Here is a 21,681-nt window from a genome sequence, read left to right as displayed (position 1 = left end):
TCAAGTCTTTCCCTGGCAAACACTGGAAGCCTCCTGTTAGTGAGAGTAGACCACAGAGGGGAGTCAGCTCATGAGATAGTCGAGATTCCAGATAAGCGAAGGTTGGAGAACAGAGCCTAGACCCCAAGAACCAGGAGAACTTATGTGCGGCCCGCCCCTGCGGCTGCCATTTCTCTGTCGTCACTCATGCTTGCTTCCTTCTGTCCCAGACAGGTGCACCGCCTCCATTTCCACAGCCCATCCCTCCCGCTTCTCCAGCACAGAAGACAGACTCAGCTGATCCGTTCTCATGGTTGCAAGGTAAGAGAGCAGTTGGCTGTGACCAGTATGGGTTAAGGCATCTCATTGGTCCATAGGAAGATGCAGGTTCTCAAAGGTCGGAGAGGTGAGCTGGACAGGGGTTGGGACCATTTGGAGTCCTGGCCTCCAGCTGCTCTTCCCTGCTAGAGATCTTTGCTTTCCTTCTGATTTGAGTTACTGAAAGCTGTGTCAAAGTTGTTTACCAGCTCTGCTTCACGAGCACGTGTTTTCTTGGCCTTGAGGATCAGAGGATAAGGTTTTTACCTGTTGGCTCACCTGACTGTTGGGTATATAAGCCTCCATGGTGCTGTTGAATAAAGGGCTTCTTACCAGTGACTAGAGGTCCGTGTCTCTGTCTCTCTGTCTGTATGTCCTTGTGTGTATTTCAACCTCTAGCCCCTTGCCTGAAGCTTGCGAACTGTATGGTAGCGCATAGAGCACAGACAGGCGTTGTGCACTGCAGACAGGTGTTGTGCACTGCAGACAGGCGTTGTGCACTGCAGACAGGCGTTGTGTAGTAATAGGGGCGGCGGTAGGGTTGCGTCCCCAATACCCCAGCCGCCCGGCTCCGGCTAGCTTATGCCCCAAAATAATTACACACAAACTGTATTCATTTAAACACTGCTTGACCCATTTCTAATCATCTGTGTAGCGCCCCTAGGTGCGCTTACCGGGAAGATTCTAGCCTAAGTCCATCCTGGGTCGGAGCTGGGGCATGGTGTGCGTCTTCCCTGGAGCAGGTAGCATGGCGTCTCTCTGAAGGCGTCTGCTCCGGAGAGGAGAGCTGTGGAGTCTGACCTCACTTCCTCTTCCTCCCAGCCTTCCCTTCTGTTTACTCCACCCACCTAAGGGTGGGCCTATCAAATGGGCCTAGCAGTTTCTTTATTGCTTAAACAATGAAATCAACAGATTGATATATGACACTCCCACATCACTTCCCCTTTTTCTGTTTAAACAAAAAAAGGAAGGCTTTAACCTTAACATAGCAAAATTACATATAACAAAACAGTTATCAAGTAAAAGTTACATCAGAAACATTTATACATATAACAAAATTGACCTTAAATCTCTATAAATAAAGCAAAATCTATACTAATGCAAATTATTCATACCTATATCATTTCCCCCTTTAAATGTAAAAGAACATTTATAAACAATATTTTGGGAACATGGGCGCAGGTTTTTTCTCTCCAAACTGCTTCCTGCTGAATGGGGGCGCTGTTAATCAGATCATTTAGGGTGTAACCTGTGTGCCAGGTTTATCTCAGTTGGCAGTTGAGTGACGTAATTTTCTGAAGATGTTCACAGCAACCCTTCAGGAGGACGTGGTCCATCATACCAAATCGGAATAGAAGAAATCCATAGAGTCTCATCCTCTGTGAAAACAAAAGAAGACTCTCTCCAAAGCATCATATCCTTAGACCCAAATTCTGAAATCGTAATACCCTTATATCCATTCTGGTTTAGCTTGGCAGCCCATGTAATGAAATATCTCTCTGTACTTAGCTCCTTCACAGTCAAAAATTTTAAAGAAAACACAATAATACAAAGAATCCAGACTCTCTGTGAATTTTTCATCTTTACGCGGCTTATTTTTACTCTATCACTTTACTTTATTCTGTCTCTTTAAAGACTTTACCTTTTTTTTTTTTTAACCATTAACTTTATTCTCTATATTCCTTTTCTTCTCTCTCTCAAGCCTACGTACATTCATCCAACAGTGTGACTCGTTTAGTGGTCTGAATCTGTCCTATTGTGAATCTGCAATTTTTTACTATCCAGGAGCACTTTTGATTTACACCTTTAAATCACTAGGCGCTTAAGAATCTAAGCTGCAACATTTCTAGGTTAACTTTTTGCTTTTTGAGCGCATATCTTTGACCTGGAATAACCCTGTAGACCAGGCTGTCTTTGAACTCTCAGAGATCCACCTGTCTCTGCCTCCCAGGCATTGGGATTAAAGGCGTGTGCTACTACACCTTGAACTCACAGATCTGTTCGTCTCTGCCTTCTAGGCACTGGGATTAAAGGCGTGTGCTACCACACCTTGAAGTTTACTTGAGGTTTACTTTAAGAATTTTAACTTTTAGTCTGCATATATTTTTAACACACAGTAAACCATTCAGAAATTTTCTCTGTCTTTGAATCTCTCTTTACTGTATATCTCTCTTTTTCTGACGACAAGAGCCTTTAATTTGCCAAGCAATATCAGTAGGACTAAAGGCGTGGCTTTGCCAGCTAGATCCAGTCCATTCCTTAGCTTTCCAGCCTCATGGTGGAAATACAGGCTGCAGCCATGTTTATAGCATTTCAAGGTCCCTGCCAGCCAGCGAGCTACAACAGACAACATTCAAGTCCTCTCTCGGTAGCCGGCCCTCCTGCCTCAAACGGTCAGAGTTTGCCCTGGCAGGATGGCCCAGAAAGCCGGCATTTTTAAACGGCACAGCTTTTTTCCTGCTACGGCTGAAAACCGAAAAGCATGCGTTCAGCTTTTCGTCAACACCATTTAAGTGTTTTGTGGCAGGACCTCTTAATGAGCTGCAGGGTTTGCAGCTAAAGCTGAGTCAGGAAGCCTCTTGGGGCTACCAGGTAGGAGCGGCACTCAGCACTTTAATTCTGAGACTGAGCGTGCAGCACAGAAATTCTTTTCATCCAAGTTACATCCAGATCTGACATGCAGAGCACTGCGCAGTCTGAAAACACGTCTCTGTATGGCAGCAGGAATCCGCCATGCTCTTCCGCCTGCCTAAACCTGATTCTGCCTTCTTCCCAGGAGCAGGCGGGGAGCTCTGAGTCATCGTCAAGGTCTCAGAGCACTCTCCTTCAGATCCCAAGCGGGAACACAAACATAAAGCCAGAGTTTGCACTGGCGGCACAGCCCCAGGAAGCCACGCTTTGAAATGACACAGCGTTTTTTCTGCTGCTGTTGCCGAATCAGGAAATCTCTCTACATCACGCCACCAACAAACAGCAAAAATCTGTGTTAAACTCTCTCTCCCTTATTTTTAAGCCTTCTCAGGTTTTTTAAGTGGGTTTAGTTAGCCACACGTCTGGGCGCCATTTGTAGTAATAGGGGCGGCGGTAGGGTTGCGTCCCCAATACCCCAGCCGCCCGGCTCCGGCTAGCTTATGCCCCAAAATAATTACACACAAACTGTATTCATTTAAACACTGCTTGACCCATTTCTAATCATCTGTGTAGCGCCCCTAGGTGCGCTTACCGGGAAGATTCTAGCCTAAGTCCATCCTGGGTCGGAGCTGGGGCATGGTGTGCGTCTTCCCTGGAGCAGGTAGCATGGCGTCTCTCTGAAGGCGTCTGCTCCGGAGAGGAGAGCTGTGGAGTCTGACCTCACTTCCTCTTCCTCCCAGCCTTCCCTTCTGTTTACTCCACCCACCTAAGGGTGGGCCTATCAAATGGGCCTAGCAGTTTCTTTATTGCTTAAACAATGAAATCAACAGATTGATATATGACACTCCCACATCAGGCGTTGTGCACTGCAGACAGGTGTTGTGCACTGCAGACAGGCGTTGTGCACTGCAGACAGGCGTTGTGCACTGCAGACAGGCGTTGTGCACTGCAGACAGGTGTTGTGCACTGCAGACAAGTGTTGTGCACTGCAGACAGGCGTTGTGCACTGCAGACAGGTGTTGTGCACTGCAGACAGGCGTTGTGCACTGCAGACAGGTGTTGTGCACTGCAGACAGGTGTTGTGCACTGCAGACAAGTGTTGTGCACTGCAGACAGGTGTTGTGCACTGCAGACAGGTGTTGTGCACTGCAGACAGGTGTTGTGCGCTGCAGACAGGTGTTGTGCACTGCAGACAGGTGTTGTGCACTGCAGACAGGTGTTGTGCACTGCAGACAGGTGTTGTGCACTGCAGACAGGTGTTGTGCACTGCAGACAGGTGTTGTGCGCTGCAGACAGGTGTTGTGCACTGCAGACAGGTGTTGAGCACTGCAGACAGGTGGCATGACTCTGTCACCCTAGCTACTCAGAAGACGGAGGCAGAAGGATTGCAAGTTCAAGCCTGAACTGCAGAGCGAGTTCTAGGACAGCCTGTGAAATTTAGGGAAGACCCTGTTTCAAAACACAAAGTTTAAAAAGGGCTGGGTATAACTTAGTAGCTAAATGCTGGCCTCATGTGCAAGGTTCTAAGCTCAGCCCCCAGTGCTGGGTGGTACTGGGTGAAAGTAAGGTTATCCCCACCCTCACCAGTGTCATTTTAATAAAAAATAAATATAATAATTAAAAAATCCAGATTAATAATCTGGATAATCAGATAGTGAGTGAGAAGCCTTAAAAAGTCACGATAAAAAAGCCTAGCGAGGTCGACCTGTAAGACGGTAGCTCTCACAGTGCAGCCTGATGGCCCGAGTTTGGTCTCCCGAACCCATGTGGTAGAGGAAAAACAACTCCCGCGGGTTATGTGCACACACACACCGGGGTGCACACACAATTATAACAAACAACCTAGGCAAGGACATCCATCCTTCGTGTTTAGGCAGTATTTTCACAACCGGGGTGGGGGTGGGGGAGCTGCTTGGCTTGGCCCCCTAAAGAATCCCACCTGGGCATTTTAGGCCTTGAGTCAAATTGAGGAACGCTTCTCCTCTCTCCCCAGCCCTCTCTACAGAGAACTAAACCACGGGGAAACAATCCTATAATTTTAACTGTATTTATAAACCCTCCGTCCTTTATGTAATGCCTCTTTCTGCTCTGTGCTTAGCCCCAGCGTTGCTATTTTCTCAGAGGAAATCAGAGGAAAGAGATGGTAATTATAGGTCAAGCGTCAGCTCCGGAAGCGGGACAGGCAGAGAGGAGCTGAGTACTCCCTGCCTCTTCCGGGTACATCCTGGACACCCCCACTTTCCCCGTGTCTAGGTCAGCTTTCCACCTCCGCATCCTTGTGTCTCTGCTGTCTGTCATTTGCCAGCCCAGCACGGGACAAAACAGAAAGGGAATTGTTTAAAAGACAGTTAAAACTTTATGGTGCTTGGGTAGGCCTGCCTCTTGGAGACAATTCAAACGGGAAAGAAAAGAAGAAAGAAAAGAAATAAAACCAAACCACAACATTTCAGGTCATTGGCCTTTTTAAATAGACCGCCGGCAATATTTACTGCTCCTGAAATAGCAGTCACATGGAATAAGACCGTGTTGGTAAAGCCTGCAAAACAAAGGACAATTTACAGGCTGCCATGCTCACTGAGGGACCTCTGTTTGCTGGCTGATCCGGCTCTGCTTCCTGGCCGTCCCTGCCACCTTCTGCCCAAGGCCTCCAGGAGGCGGATACAAGTCAAGGTCAGGCTGCCCAGGAACCCTTCTCACCTTAAGATGGGAAGCGGGAGGATGAAGAGAATGCGGCCTTTGCATCTACCACAGAACGGTGCCCAGGGAGGAAACACCGCGGCTGTTACAAGAGCATCTGCCAGCTGTATCCTGTCTCTCCACCAAGCCATCTTATCTCCTCTTTCTCCTTTTCCTCTGCGTCTCCCCTTATCCTCTCCCCTCACACACCACAGACACACAGACACAGACAGGCACAGACAGACACACACAGACACAGACAGACACCCAGACACACAGATACAGACAGACACACACAGACACACAGACACATAGATACAGACAGACATACACACAGACACACATAGACACACAGATACACACAGACACACACAGACACAGACAGACACAGACAGACACAGACAGGCACAGACAGACACACACAGACACACACAGACACAGACAGACACCCAGACACACAGATACAGACAGACACACACAGACACACAGACACATAGATACAGACAGACACACACACAGACACACATAGACACACAGATACACACAGACACACACAGACACACACAGACACAGACAGACACCCAGACACACAGATACAGACAGACACACACAGACACACAGACACATAGATACAGACAGACACACACACAGACACACATAGACACACAGATACACACAGACACACACAGACACACACAGACACACACAGACACAGACAGACACAGACAGGCACAGACAGGCACAGACAGATACACACAGACACACACAGACACAGACAGACACCCAGACACACAGATACAGACAGACACACACAGACACATAGATACAGACAGACAGACACACAGACACACATAGACACACAGATACACACAGACACACACAGACACACAGAGGCACACATCTTTCTTATATTCTCCTGATCTCTCCATTTGACTGGGGTCTCCTTGGATCTCTATCAATTAGCTGTTGCCTGAAGGTCAAATATCACTAATGGTGGGTTAATGAACGAATGGGCCAGGTCGAGGCTGCCACGCGCTCACACAGGGACAGACTTTGGTAAGGACCACGGGAACTTTCTGGCCCTTGTTCTTTACATCCTTCTGCTCAGTTGACAGCACACAGTTAAGAAACCCATCATTGACAGTTAGTTGTCCTATTTATAAACACTACGCTCCTCCAAACCGTCCATGTCATTTATGCCAGGTGTTTTCAAGGCCTTAGGAATTGTTCGAAGCAGCTGGAGAAGCAGAAAGAGGTGTGGTGTTAACATGGCTACATCAGAGAACTACGACAGAGGGCCAAGGGAGACTCATCCCAGACCTCGGAGAGGGTCCTCCAGCGTATTCTACCACCCGAATCTCTGGCTTCTCAAACATGGGGCGCTTCACAGACAGTCAAGATCACCACCAGGAGAGACACGAAGCGGCCTTCCCTGGGTGTCTTGGGTTCCTTCCTTTACATCACTACCTTGAGGGGACCCATTTTGATTTCTTTTCCACGTGTCAAATGCAAGGCAAATGCGGAAGAGTTAGAGACGGGCAAGTGTGGCAAACACCTGGGATCTCAGCGTTTGGAGGCCCAGACACAAGCGTGAGGCTAAGCTGGTCTACAGAACGAGTTCAAGACCAGCCTGTCATGTAATGAGAGTCTGTTTCAAGCAAATACATACACACAAAAACAGATGGTCAGAGAAGTATGCAGTATATTCCTTTCGCCCAAATGATAGACAGTTATGAGTGTAAAGAAAATTGTTTGAGGTCTCCTGTGAAGTCTGTCTGCCTGTGTGCTCAGCATGATGCTAATGGCACTGGGGAGTCTGCCTGTGTCTATGGGGTTGTGATGTAGCAGGAACTGTGCTTCTGTTGCTAACAGCCACCTCTGGCTCTCTCAGGAAGAGGCACCACTTTTGCTTGGGACCACGGATGGCTTAAAGGACTGGACATCATCTGCCCAGAGAGCAACCTTAACCCGTGATTGGAAAGTATGGGACGTGCCTGTCACACTGAGGTCTGGTACGTACACATCATGACTGCCCCCTCTGTGGGACTTGACTCAAACCCTCACCCTGTTTTGGATCCCACATAGTCCCTGAGCTGCTCTCCAATCTCACACTGGAGTCTTCCTGGGAACACATCCTCATAACCTTTGCCCCAAAGTCTTCTATGCACTTCTGGGAAAACCTAGCCAAGGAGAGTTTGGTTGTGCCTCTGGAGCCAGTCCAGCCCAGTCCTCACAGTCAGAAGAATGAGAGATGAAGGGATGAAGGCTGGGTCTGCTTATGGATGGAGAAATGAAGGGATGAAGGCTGGGTCTGCTTACAGATGGAGCAAGGGAGAAAGGTGGTATCTCCAGGTTCTGTGTAGAATCCACTCCCAGGGCTAAGAAGGGAGGCCTGCTGGGAGCTAACCTCCACCTGATGCCTTTCCAGAATACTAGAAGACAGAATGGAGACTGGAGGACAAGTCTCAAAGTGGACTGAGGTTGAGCCTGCCCTCTGGAGGTGTTGGGGGATGCTCAGGACGAGGAAGGAAGCACAGTTGCTTGCTACAACATGGGTACCCCTGACACACTGTGCTGAGTGCAACAGATACAAAATGCCATGGAGTTACTTTCACATCAAACACCAGGCTAGTGATGAAGACAGCAGTGGCCAGGGGCTGAGGCAGGGGTGGGAAGAGACCGAAATATTCTGGAATGAGCTGGTGGACCTGGAGCAGGACCTCGAGGGGACTTAAAACCCCAGAAATGCACACTTTAAAGGGCGCATCTTGTGAGGCCTGGGGATAGCTCAGCCTTTAAAACAAACAAGGGAACCTTTGTGTGGTAGAGGGGCTGAATGCCTGATGGACGGGGATGTCACACGTTAGGGCACTGTCGGTTCCTGGGGTCGGTTCTGCCCTTCACGAGCTGCAAGCTCGCCTTCCTTCTCTGAGGTCCTATCAAATCCTGACCAAAGGCAACTGGGTAGGGCAATGTGTCTGGTTTACACATTACAGACACCATCAAGGGAAGCCAAGGCAGGAACAGAAGCAGAGACCACAGGGGAATGCGGCTTGCTGGCCTGATTTCCATGACTTGCTTCTCCAGCTTTCTTATACAGCCCAGGGCCCCTACCTGGGGTGGAACCATCCACGGTGTGCAGAAGGCCCTTCCACATCAGGCAGCAATCAAGAAAATGCCCTATAGATATGCCCACAGGCCAATCTCATGAAGGCAATTCCTCACAGAAGTTCCCTCCTCACCAGCGACTCTGGTTTGTGTCAAGTTGACAAAAACTAAGCAGCCCAGGCGGATGTGGGCCATGCTCACTGGGATCTCTGGTGCCGTGTGAGACAGTGTGTAGCCCAGCGCTTGGCATATGCAGTAGAGCCAAGATAGACAGGTGCTGCGTACGGTATCCCCGGTTAGTTATTGCGGTGATTGGCATTGTCAACTGGTCAACATCTAGAATGACCCAGGAACATGCCTATGAGCACAGCTGTGAGGGATTGTCCAGATGAGGTGAGCCTGCAGGTGTCCTGTGAAGGACTGAGGTGAGCCTGCAGGTGTCCTGTGAAGGACTGGGGTGAGCCTGCAGGTGTCCTGTGAAGGACTGAGGTGAGCCTGCAGGTGTCCTGTGAAGGACTGGGGTGAGCCTGCAGGTGTCCTGTGAAGGACTAGCTTGACTCTGCTGAGGTGGGAAGACTTACCGTAAAAGCGGGCAACACCATTCCCTGGGCTTTGGACCCTAAACTCCCTAAAAAGTGGGTTGCTTGCTCGTTCATCTGTTTCCTGACTGCTAATACAATGTGACCAACTCCTCAAGCACCATCTCCATGGCTCCTCTGCCCCATGATGGCCTCTGTCTGCCGACTGTAAGGCAAACCAAACCTCTTCTCCCTTCGGTTGCTCAGATTTTTGAGGGTTTTTTTTTTTGTTTGTCTGGTTGTTTGTTTGTTTGAGGGCAGTGTTTCTCTGTGTAGCCCTGACTGTTCTAGAACTCACAGAGATCCTCCTTCCTCTGCCTCCTGAGTGTCTCCTGAGGTTTAAAGGTGTGTATCACCACTCTCTGGCTTGGTCAGGGTGTTTTAAAAGACACTAAGACAGTTATGAACTTCATGAGTTTCTTCAGCGCTTGGGAGAGCACAAGCTAGAATGTTGTAGATTTTTAAAATTGTTTGAGGAGTGTCCATTTGCTTTCCCCAGTTACAAGGTAATCAGTCTTTCTTAAGAACACTGTCTCTTTAGGCAAAGGGATCCCCTCTTTCTTTGCTGGTCCAGCCTGGGTGTTAGTGACCAGGCACCAGCATCTCCCCTGTGAGGCCCTCACAATGCACAGGGCTCTGTTCTGTTTGCAGAAAACCTTCCCAGATCCTCCTCCAAGACTCAGGGCTGGTTCATGGGCCAAGAGGTCTGTCTCGTCTCCTCTGCCCTGTGCTTCTCAGTGCTACCTGATCCCTTCAACAAAAAAGCAGCTTTGATTTCTGGAGGTCATTGTGGCTGATTTTCCTTGATCACGATACACTCTAACATGAAATAGGCTAATCATGATAACACCGCTGATATTAAAGCCCTAATGACCAAAGCCAGCTCCAAAGTCTGTAATTTCCTCTTTGTGGAAGAATGAGTTCATGTACGAGAGTTTAGCTCCCTCGATCCCGCCATTCCAACCCCCACAGTGCCTATGCGTCGCTGATTCAGAGTAGAACATTTTCTGACTGAATTTGCTCCTCCTCTAATGACCGTCAGGAATCCGTGCAATGTCCCAGCGTTCCGAGCGCTGAGCCGCGTCCTCTCCTCACCTCCACCCAGTGAAGGACAGTAGCGTTGCCCTCTCTCCGCATATGAAATGGGTCCGCATTTCATAGGAATCTGTTTCCAGAGGTCCACACAGGGTGTTCCCTGGGCACTGGGTGTTCCCTGGGATGTAGAAAAATGTCACTTCCTGGTTCCAGAGTTGGCACTGTACCTGCCCACCTGACCATTGGCTTTGAGCCAGAGATAGCCCAAGGGTTCTATCTAAACTAGCATGTTTCCAATGGCCTGAGTCACAGCTGCAGCTCCTGCCTCCTGCGGGAATCTGTGTGTCTGTGCTTGCTGAGGTTTGTATAGTCAGACTGGGTGCTGGAGTGTGTGTGTGTGTGTGTGTGTGTGTGTGTGTGTGTGTGTGTGTGTGTGTGTTTGTGTGTGTTGGTAGCTGGAGTGCCCAAGTGTCTATTAAAAAAATCAATATTTATAAAGAAATATCAAAGCAATCAAGAAACAAAGCTCTCATTCACTCCAGCTCTGAGTATCTACCTTCGACTAGGTCACGGAGTTAAAGTATGAAGGAGACACAGATCTTAAGATTCAAAGACTTACAAATAGCATAAAATATCTCAGAGTAACTCTAACCAAAGAAGTGGAAGACTTGTATGACAAGAACTTTAAATCTTTGAAGAAAGAAATTGAAGAAGACACCAGAAAGAGGAAAGGTTTCCCATGCTCTTGGATAGGTAGAATTAACTTAGTAAAACTGGCAATATTACCAAAAGCAATCAAAGATTCAATGCAATGCCCATCACAATCCCAGCAGAATTCTTCACAGACCTCGAAAGAATGGTACTCAACTTTATATGGAAAAGAAAAAAGCCCAGGATAGCCAAAACAATTCTGTACAATAAAAGAATTTCTGAAGACATCACAATCCCTGACCTCAAACTCTCCTACAGAGCTACAGTACTGAAAACAGCCTGGTATAAGAACAGACAGGAGGACCAATGGAACCGAATAGAAGATCCAGATATTAATCCACACATTTTCGAACACCTGGTTTTTGACCAAGAAGCAAAAAATATCAAATGAAAAAAAGAAAGCATATTTAACAAATGGTGCAGGCATAACTGAATATCAACATGTAAAAGAGTGAAAATAGACCCATATCTATCACCATGCACAAAACTCAAGTCCAAACAGATCAAAGACCTCAACATAAAGCCAGCCACACTGAACCTCACAGAAGAGAAAGTGAGAAGTACACTTGAATACATTGGCACAGGAGACCACTTCCTAAATATAACCCCAGAAGCACAGACACTGAGAGAAACAATAAATGGGACCTCCTGAAACTGAAAAGCTTCTGTAAAGCAAAGGATACGGTCAACAAGACAAAATGACAGCCTACAGAATGGGAAAAGATCTTCACCAACCCCACATCAGACAGAGGTCTGATCTCTAAAATATACAAAGAACTCAAGAAATTGGTCATCAAAGAACAAGTAATCCAATAAAAAAAAATGGAGTACAGACCTAAACAGAGAACTCTCAACAGAGGAATCTAAAATGGCTGAAAGGAAATGCCCAACATTTTAGTCATCAGAGAAATGCAAATCAAAACAACTCTGAGATTCCATCTTATACCTTTAAGAATGGCCAAGATCAAAAACACTGATGACAACTTATGCTGGAGAGGTTGTAGGGTAAAGGGAACATTCCTGCATTGCTGGTGGGAGTGCAAGCTGGTACAACCCCTTTGGATGTCAGTGTGGCGATTTCTCAGAAAATTAGGAAACAACCTTTCTCAAGACCCAGCAATACCACCTTTGGGTGTATATCCAAAGGATGCTCAATCATGCCACAAGGACATGTGCTCAACTATGTTCATAGCAGCATTGTTTGTCATAGCCAGAACCTGGAAGCAACCTAAATGCCCTTCGACTGAAGAATGGATAAAGAAAATGTGGTACAATGGAGTACTACACAGCAGAAAAAGATAATGACATCTTGAATTTTGCAGGCAAATGGATGGAGCTAGAAAAGATCATTTTGAGTGAGGTAACCCAGACCCAGAAAGACAATTATCACATGCACTCACTCATAAGTGGTTTTAAAACATAAAGCAAAGAAAATCAGCCTACAAATCACAATCCCAGAGAACTTAGACAACAATGAGGACCCTAAGAGAGACTTACAAAGATCTAATCTACATGGGAAGTAGAAAAAGGCAAGCACTCCTGAGTAAATTGGGAGCATGGGGACCTTGGGAGAGGGTTGAAGTGGAGGAGAGAGGCAGGAAGAAGAGCAGAGAAAAATGTAGAGCTCAATAAGAATTGATAATAAAAAAGATCCAAAGGCTTTGGGATAGGGAAGGTAAATATATAAATTAATTACTGCAAGTCAGAGTCATTGGACAAATTACCAAGAGATCAAAGAGGAAACATTGCTATCACCAAGGGGAAATGTGGAGGCGACATTTTAAATGTATCTCTAAATGTAGCGCACACACACACACACACACAATCAAAAGGAGAAAATATTTCCCAAAGTTAGGGTTGGATGGAGTGGGAGGGAGGAGGGAGAGCCGTAAAGCCACGCAAGGCTGAGCAAATAGCAAGTGTGAAAGTTCTGGAACACTCAGGTGCGTGGACTCCAGGCTGGGATACAGGGAGACTTAGACATGAGGGTGCAAAGGGGTGGACTGATGGGGGTGGAACACGGGCACGGTCATGGTAGTGTCTGTCAAACAGGCTCTGTAGCTGGACTCCTAATCCTCCTGCCTCCACCTCCTAAGAGCTGGGATCCAGGGACGTGCCTCCACGCCAGGCTCCCTTTGGTGTTTTATAAGAATTGGACAGTGTTCTGGAGGAAGGGCCAGAGTTAGGAAGGCTTGAACAGGAAAGCGGCCATGATTAGGATACATCTTGGGGTCCTGACTGCCCAGGAGAATCATCTGAGGGGTGCCTGGCCTCAGGTATTTGGATTGGTTTGATCTAGGTAGTCTGGGATAATGTGGTCTAAAATGTTCTCAGCCTAGCGTGGGAGCCATCAGCATCTGAGTGGTTAAGAGTGTAAACTTGGCTGGGAGCGATGGCTCAGCAGTTCAGAGAGAGACTGGCTGCTCTTCCAGAGTAGGTGAGTTTGATTCTAATAACCTTGTCACCACGCCACCGTAGGTAGCTCCAGCCTCAGGGTATCTGACACCCTCTTCTGGCCTCTGGATCATATGTGGTACAGACATGCATGCACATAAAATACCCATGCACATAAAATAAAATGAAAGAAAAAAGGAATACAGGTTCTTAGCTATTGCAGGGGCATTGGGCCAACTCTCTTAGTATTATTAATGCCCCCATCTGTACAAGGTGAGAAAGCTGCCTCTTTAACCTTGAGGTAAAACAGGTCAGACACAGAGGGCTTGAACCCTGTTGCTAGCCAAGGGAACAACTCACGGCAGCTCCCCTCCTTACTTTGAAATGATCCAGGAAAGAGGTGGTGAGGGTGGGAGCTGAGTCAGAAAAGGCAGGTTGAGGAGAGCAGAGAGCCTGAACGGTTTTTTAAAAAAAGCATACTATACACGAAGGTGGGGCTTGGTGGACACGTATAGATGGATGAGAAGAATTAAAGAGGGTTTCCTGATGCCAGGAGGCGGCAAAAAAGCAGAAGGCCAGGGCGGGGCAGAGTGTAAGATGTTATCAATGCAGTACAGTACCAAATCTGTGGGCCATCAGGTGAGACCTCCTACGGGGAGGGGGTAAGAGGGTCGCGATCAAGGGAGCCTTGTCTGTGCGGAGCTGTGAACGTATGGGCAAATCCTAGAGCTACAGAAACAGACATCGCTAAGGAAAGGATGAGCGTGAGCGAAGAGATGAGGTTGCATTTAGAGTGTGGGAAGTGCTCAAACATGAGAAGAAAGGGGCCTATGACCAACCCGGGGAATGAAGTAAGGTTATACAGAAAGCATAAACCGACAGGGACCATCATGAAGAAAACAACTAGGAATAGTTAGCAGTTACCTACTGAAGAAAGTCTGGGCTGGAAAAAGCTTGAGAGCCCTGAGAAAAATAATCAGATTTTGTGTGTGTGTGTGTGTGGAGGGCGGGTTTCAAGACAGGGTTTCTCTGTGTAGCTTTGGAGCCTGTCCTGGAATTCACTCTGTAGATCAGGCTGACCTCAAACTCAGAGATCTACCTGCCTCTGCCTCCCAAGTTCTGGGATTAAAGGTGTGCGCTACCACCACCCAGCTAATAATCAGATTTTAAAAGACAAATCTCTCTGGATATTGTGGCACACACCTTTAGTCCCACTATGGAGGCAGAGGGAAGTGGATCTCTGGGAGTTTGAGGCCACTGTGGTCTAAAATGTGACCAATATAGTGACCGGCCAGTAAAGACTACACAGAGAGAGATGCTGTCAAAAAACAAAAACCAGCCGCTTGCTTCCAGGAGGCACAGAAAAGACTTCCACATTCTCTCATGCTGTCCACACCCTGACCACATTTTCTTTTCGTCTGGGGGCAGCCCAGAGCCAAGCAGAACAGTGGTAGCTGCAGTAATGTCTTGCCCTGTGCTGGTCCTATGATGGCGGGAACTGCGTTCGTCACACAGCAAAGTGGTCCGCATGCACTTTGTACCCTTGCTTAAGGTTCTCAGGTGCCACAGAGGAGAAGTAAATACCACTCTAAGGAAACTTCCTGCCATTTGTAGATGCTAGTGGATGGGCCACTTCATCCACTGTCAGCTCCCTAGCAGTCAGGAGGACACGTCCCCAAAGTCACCAAAAGGCATGAGTGACCAGGCTTTCCCCAAGGCTCAGAAAGCTCTCAGGAGCAGCAGCCTTGGGCTGCGGGTGACTGTGAAGTGCGTATCTGGTGTTACTGGGTTTCCAGTCACATGTCTGGAGCCAGCAGCGGCAGTTCAGGCCCCATCCTAGACCTGACTCTGAAGGCTGGACTCCGGCAGTCTTTTTATTAATTAATTTAGATAATTTTGGTGGCCCTAGGATTGAACCTAGGGCTTCAAGCTTGTTAAACAAACATTTTATTACTGAGCTGTGTCCTCCACCCTCTATTTGTTCCTTTGATTTGGGAACTCAGTGCTGGCTGTCCTGAAACAATACATAGAGCAGGCTAGTCTCAAACTGTTTACGAGCCTCCTGCCGTTGTCTCTAGAGTGGTGGAGTATCATAGAGTAGTGGAGGCTACTACAACAGCTTTCAGTACGTTTGTCTTCTTATTTAACTTTATGTGGGAACATCGTGTGTGCGCACACACATGACATGCATGTATAGATCAGAAGACAACGGTATGGTCACTTCTCTCCTACTTTTCCACAGGTCCCCTGGGTACCAGACTCAGGTTGTCCAGCTTGTGGGACTAGCAATTTTTCTCACCGAGCCATATCAGCATCCCTAATCTTTATTTAATATTTATCTTTAATGTGTATATATGCATGTCTGAGTGCATGTCTGTATACCACATGCATGCAGAATCCTGTGGAAGTCAAAAGAGGGCGTCAGATACCCTGGAAGTGGAATTATAGATGGTCGTAAGCTGCTATTTGGATACTGGTAACTGAACCTGGGTCCTCTGCAAGAGCAGCAAGTGGTCCTAGCCACTGGGCCACCCACACCCCAATCTGTTTTTAACACACCCTCCCTGCCCTGTACAATGGTGAGATCCCATCTCCTCTTCTCACCTCTCTCCCTAGAGCACAACAGAGCAAGTGTTGCTGGGCCCGTGAGAGCTGAAGACCTGGTTGACACAGACTGTTCCTGTGCTCACCCCACACATTCAGGCACACACACACACACACACACACAACATAAAAATCCTAGATGAGAAGTAGAAAAAGGCAAAATCTCCTGAGTAAACTGGGATCATGGGGATCATGGGGGAAGGTCGAAGGGGAGGGGAGAGGAGGGAGAGTGGAGAAAAATATATAGCTCAATAAAAACAACTTTTAAAAAATCCTAGATGATGCAAGGCCCTACTGCAATCTCCAGTACTGCAAACAAACAAAGGAAAGCAGAGGGCTAGGCCCCGTGGCACAGGCCTGTACTACTTACTTAGGAGGCTGAGGCAGGAGGATCAAAAAATTAAAGAACAGCCTCAAGTATACAGTGAGTTCAAGGCTGATTTAAGCAATTTAGTAAGGGCCTGTCTCAAATTTAAAAAACTAGAGTAAAAGAAAATTTAAAAAAGGAAGAAGAGGAGGCCAATGTGGGGAAATAAGAAATAAGTATGGTGAAACTGGCTGGCTGCTGAAACCAGCAGACGGTTGGTGGTGTAAGGCTGGAAGTTTCTGTAACCCAAGGTTTGGTTCTGCTTGCCTGTATTTCAGTGTGTAGAGGGCTTGGGCAGGGCTGATGAGAACTGGAGTCTCTAGAGGAAGATTTGTGAGACTAAGCTGTGTCTTCTCTCCCTCCCCTTCCCTGAAGTGTGCCTTCCTCCCTTCTCCTCCCCTTCATTTCCCTCCCCTCTCCTTCCCTCTCCTCCCCTCTCCTTTCCTCTTCTTCCTTCTCTTTCCCTCCCTTCTTCTCCCCTCCCCTTTCTTTTCCATCCTTCCCTTCCTCTCCCCTCCCTCTCCTTCTCCCCCACCCCATCTCCTCTGCCTTCCCCTTCCCCCCTCCTCTTCCTCTCCTCTCCCTACCCTCCTGAGTTAATGCCCTCTAAGCCCAGAAGGTTCAGGGTTAAAAGCAGTCACCAGGCAGGGTGGGCAGAGAGTGGTGGGTATGAGCGCCAGTAGGCTCATACCCACCAGTGGGGAGCTTGCCTGGGGACTTCTGCAGGCAGATTACAGAGGAACTTGAAGAACGGAGACCTCTGGGTCACGGCCTTGTACCCTAGGTGGTGTTGCAGCCTCTGTGCATAGCACCGTGGTGCAATCAGGAAACTCAAGTAGTCATGGTGGCCTCAGGTGGGGGCTGTTGCTTCCTCCAGGCTGAGAAGTGACAGGGGCTCACTTTGCAGGGAGGGAGGGTTAAGGGGCCACCTCTGCAGACTCTGCTGGTGGCTCTTCATGGAGCCAGCACAGGAGTGATGAGCTTGGTTGCTTGCAAACCTAGCATTGCGGAGGATGAGGCACAGGCACTGCTGAAAGTTTGGGTCCAGTCTGGGCCACACAGCGAACCCGAGCCTGGGCTAACAATCTAAACCCGGTTTGAGGAAACCGAATGTGAGTGGTGAGGGAGTGTCGGGAACGCGGCTCCACAGTCCCAAGGAGCCCTGGGCTTCCAGTGTGCCACAGGAGTGAGCTCTTCCTCCGGCCCATCAGCTGTCAGCGGGACAACACAGATGAGGACTGAGGAGCAGCCTGGGGTCTGGAGGTGGGGCCAGCTCTGTCACCATCCCCTGCCTGAGATACCCTGAATCCCTTCTCTAGATGTCCTCAGTGGGTGTGGACGGCCTCCCAAACCGCAGAACTGGGGTGGGGGGTGCCTTTCTCTCATGCCTGTTTAATTATGGGACTAACAAGGGGACAAAAACCCGGTCACATGAGGGTTTCAAGTCCGAGATGGCTTCAGCTGTGGAAGTGACACCGGTTGTGCAACAAGGGTTTCAGGGTGAGAAAGTCATGTTTGATCTTGGTCTGATGGTCTGACCATCTACAAAACACTGTCCCTTTGGGGAGTGGCGGGTGAAGCAGTGACGCCTCCTCCCATCCCACAAGCAAGCAAGAAAGGGAGAAAGGCCTGGTGTTCGGTGGCAATCTTAGGAGCCACTTGTTGGCTGTTTCTGATTCATTTCAGAAAATGACAGCAAGAGGCCAAAGACATAGAAGGTAGATTTTTTTCTCAACTGTCTTCCTTCCTGTTAAAAAACCTCCCAAGCTCAGCCCATTGCCTCCCTTTATCCCTCCCTCCCCCCACCACAAACCCACTTCCTCCCCAGACCTGGCCCACCCATTAACACTGCTTCTCCCCTGTCCCTTCTGCTCCTTCCCCCACAGCTGCCAGCTCAGGGTCATGCCCAAGCAGCCAGATACTGGCCAAGATTCTTACCTCACTCGGCAGCTCTGGGCAGAGCTGGCAGCACAGCTGGGTCACCTTGGGAGAAGGCAGGAGTGACTGGGGGGAGTGGCCTGAGAGCAAAGCCTACGGCAGCCTGGTCTTGCAATCATTTCAAATATGGCATAGGAGAGCCACTCCTAATATTCCGCGGAGAGCTACCACTGAGGGATGCTGGCTTTCAAATGCGTGCAAAATTCCCTGCTCAGACTACATTTATCCGCCTCCCCGAGGGAGCACATGAAAGGTGTGGCCTCTCCCTTTAGAGACAGCGACCTGGTGGGAGCTTGCAGGGGTACAGACTCAAACACACCTGACTCCAGGTCCCCTGCTGACCATCATGGCAAGCAGCTTCAAAGGGCGTTTATTTACCTGGACTTCTTCCCACCTGCTGAAGTGGGAAACAAGAAGCCATTTAGAGGGGAAGCTGGTTGCCAGGAGCCAGGCTGAGACTGCTCCAGAAGCCCCAGGGACCTATAATTGGTCATCTGCAGGGCAGCCTGCTCTTTCTCAAAGGGGCTGTTGCCAAGACTCCTGCAAGCCAGGCCTCTGGGCCCGCATCCTAGTCGGTATAGTGGTAATAGAGCCAAGGTCACAGGCACACTCCTAACTTTAGCTAACATTTCTCAAGAGCAGTCCACTGGGTGGGGGTGAAAATGCCTTAGCTCAACACTCTAATTTTTCAAATAAATAAATAACCCATAAAATCGTCTGCAATACAGATGGATGTCAAGGGTTATAGACATTTTTAAAATAGTTTCTATTTGCAATAGGAAAGACCTAATATTTCAGTGAATCTCAACCCCCAAAAGGCCAAATTAGAAACCTACTCCCTTCTCCCTGAGATGGTATCCTGGGAGGTGAGAGCTGTGACTTCCCAGTCAGGGCACCTCCACTGTGTGTGCAGCGCTGGGTGGGCTCGGCAGAGAACCCTGGATGCTTGTGCAGGAGACAGGGCACACACTCCTGCACACAGAAAGAGGCATGGAGTCGGATGGTGGTGGTGCACACCTTTAATCCCAGCACTTGGGAGGCAGAGGCAGGCAGATCTCTGAGCTCAAAGCCAACCTGGTCTACATAGAACTTCAGGACAACCAGGGTTATGCAGAGAAACCCTGTCTCAAAACCAAAAAACAAAACAAAAAAAAATAGGCATAGAAACATGTAACTGAAACACAGCACAGATAACAATGAGGTGCAGAGAGGTGGAGAGAGGGGCTGCGGGACTTTAAACAAGAAACAAGCTTCTGAAAGAGGGAAAGCACAAAGCTCTCGGGGCTGAAACGTTGGGTCGAGGTGAAGATGATCACATTTGCACAGAGACCCAGATCCTGGCTGGAACAGGCAGGTTCACATTTGAATCTAAACATAAAGCTTAGGATGCAGTGAGAGGCCTGAGGCTGGCCTGGAACTCTCAACAATCCTCCTGCCTCAGCCTCTCACATGCTAGGATTACAAGGTATGGACCAACATGACTGGCTAGGATGAAACAGTAAAAGCAGCGTGTGATTCTGCGAGCAGTAGTCTGCCTCTACTGGAGGGCGGGGAGAGAGCAGAGCTTTTGTGGAGAATGTGACATCCTTCTCCATTCTGCCCTGTCACCTCTCACCCGCCCACTCCCAGCGTTTCTTTCTCCTCTTGGGCTAGTCAGTACACGCACCAAGAATGCTGTGAAGGCTGTGCAATTCTACTTCCGCTGAAGAATATCCGAGCAAGGCTGGTGCAGCACCTCCACATGAATCTCTACGATTCTATTCAGTGTCCTTCGAAGACACCAGAGGATTAAAGTGACGTGCTCGGAAGAGGCTACCAAAGCCTTTTTTTTTCTTCTTTTCCTTTCCCTTCCTGGCACTGGGGAGAGGGGAGGTGAACCCAGAATCTGATGTGTAATAGAGAAGAAGGCAAGCTCTCCGCCATTGATCTGTTCTAGGCCTATCCTAAGCCTTATACTCCAGGCTTTCACCATTCCAAAAACCCAGGGAAATGTTGGGCCCTTGGCACTAGGAGCCTGGATATTCACGATCATCTTGCTTTTTGCCTAGAATAGGCTGGAGGTAGGAAGGGTGAATGGACAGACAACGGACAGATCTAGTTTCATAGCCACACCCTGATGCCACAGTCTCCCCTGTCAACCGCTGTAGATCTCTGCTGTGAGAACTTTAACCTAGTTTGAGTGATTTTCCCTCCGTGTGGTTTAAATGTCCATCTGATTGCTAATGTGCAGTAGATATTACAGCATCTTTTATTCATCCCTTTCCACATGGGAAATAGAACTGTCCAAGTTCATTAAAAAACCAGCATTGGAGATTTTGGCTTAGGGGCTGAGAATAAAGTTAGAAAGTGTCTGGACCTGGTTGGATGAAGAGAACATGAGACAGTAATCAAGCTGGCTGGGTCTCGGTGTGCATGCTGATGTCTTCTGGGGAGACAGGAGAAATGCCATTCACCCAAGACAGGGTACCAACAGACCAGGGCAACACGGCCACTCAAGTCTAGCTTAGTGAACAGTGAGTTTAACAGGAGCTGCTTACAGAAAGAAGCGTGGGTGAGGTTTTCAGAGAGGAACTTGGACAACTTACAGACAGCTACCAAGGAAAAGCCTGTCTTCACCTCAACCATTGTCAACCACTTTTATGTCCTCAGGGAGGGAAGGGATAGCGCATGCCACTTTATGAATGAGCCTCTCACTTCCTTATGACAACCGGACAATTGGAGGGTCCTGTGGGTCAGGAACCATGCTGGTAACCACAACTACTCTGATTCATAACCACAACAGCCATGCCAATGCCTAGAGGACAGTCTGCAAACCACTTGTCTCTGAGTCCCGACCCTTGAGCCTAGAGGCCAACTTGACCGTATTAGATATGCCCCACCTCCAAGTCCAGTGATTGGTGGTCCTTGCCCATGGACAGTGTAAATCTCCACTTGAGCGTGACTGCCATCAGTGTTCCACGCCCAACGACAACTGTCTATCTTTAGAACAGAACTCGGAGGTGAGAAGTCACTTCAGCATTTTGCACACCTAGCCAAGCTCACACTGCGGTCGGTGACAAGGACGGAATCACATCTCTGGGTTCTCTCACACTGGCTCCCTCTGTCTTGCGGATTCACCATAAATTTGGAGCCACAGAAGTTCAAAACAAAGCTGAATCCCGTTGGGGGCTTTAAGCCCGTGAGTCACAGTTGAACAGTGGCTTCTTTCTTTCCATGTTAGCTGGGTTTTTCCTCCCCTGTGGCCCAAACACGAATCAACTTTGTGACAATAATTCATTCAGTGCTGCCTGGAAGCAGGCACTGAGTTGGGAGGTTACAAGCTCTGTAGTGGCCCAGGTAGCA

The 21,681-nt window shown here is 48.5% G+C and overlaps 1 long non-coding RNA gene across 1 annotated transcript in view; it reads left to right on the top strand.

The window, feature by feature from the left end:
- Positions 1-224: 224 nt before the first annotated feature.
- Positions 225-21,681, top strand: part of LOC142858427 (uncharacterized) — a 43,456-nt gene continuing 21,999 nt past the window's right edge. Inside the window, exons 1-2 of the long non-coding RNA XR_012912020.1 lie at positions 225-300; positions 7,496-7,616. This is a non-coding gene — a long non-coding RNA (uncharacterized LOC142858427). The remainder of the gene's footprint in view (positions 301-7,495; positions 7,617-21,681) is intronic.

Source organism: Microtus pennsylvanicus, chromosome 10, assembly GCF_037038515.1.
Source record: "Microtus pennsylvanicus isolate mMicPen1 chromosome 10, mMicPen1.hap1, whole genome shotgun sequence".
Taxonomy (NCBI): Eukaryota; Metazoa; Chordata; class Mammalia; order Rodentia; family Cricetidae; genus Microtus; species Microtus pennsylvanicus.
Note: the sequence above shows the minus strand (reverse complement) of the source record. Positions and strands in the feature narration are given on the sequence as shown.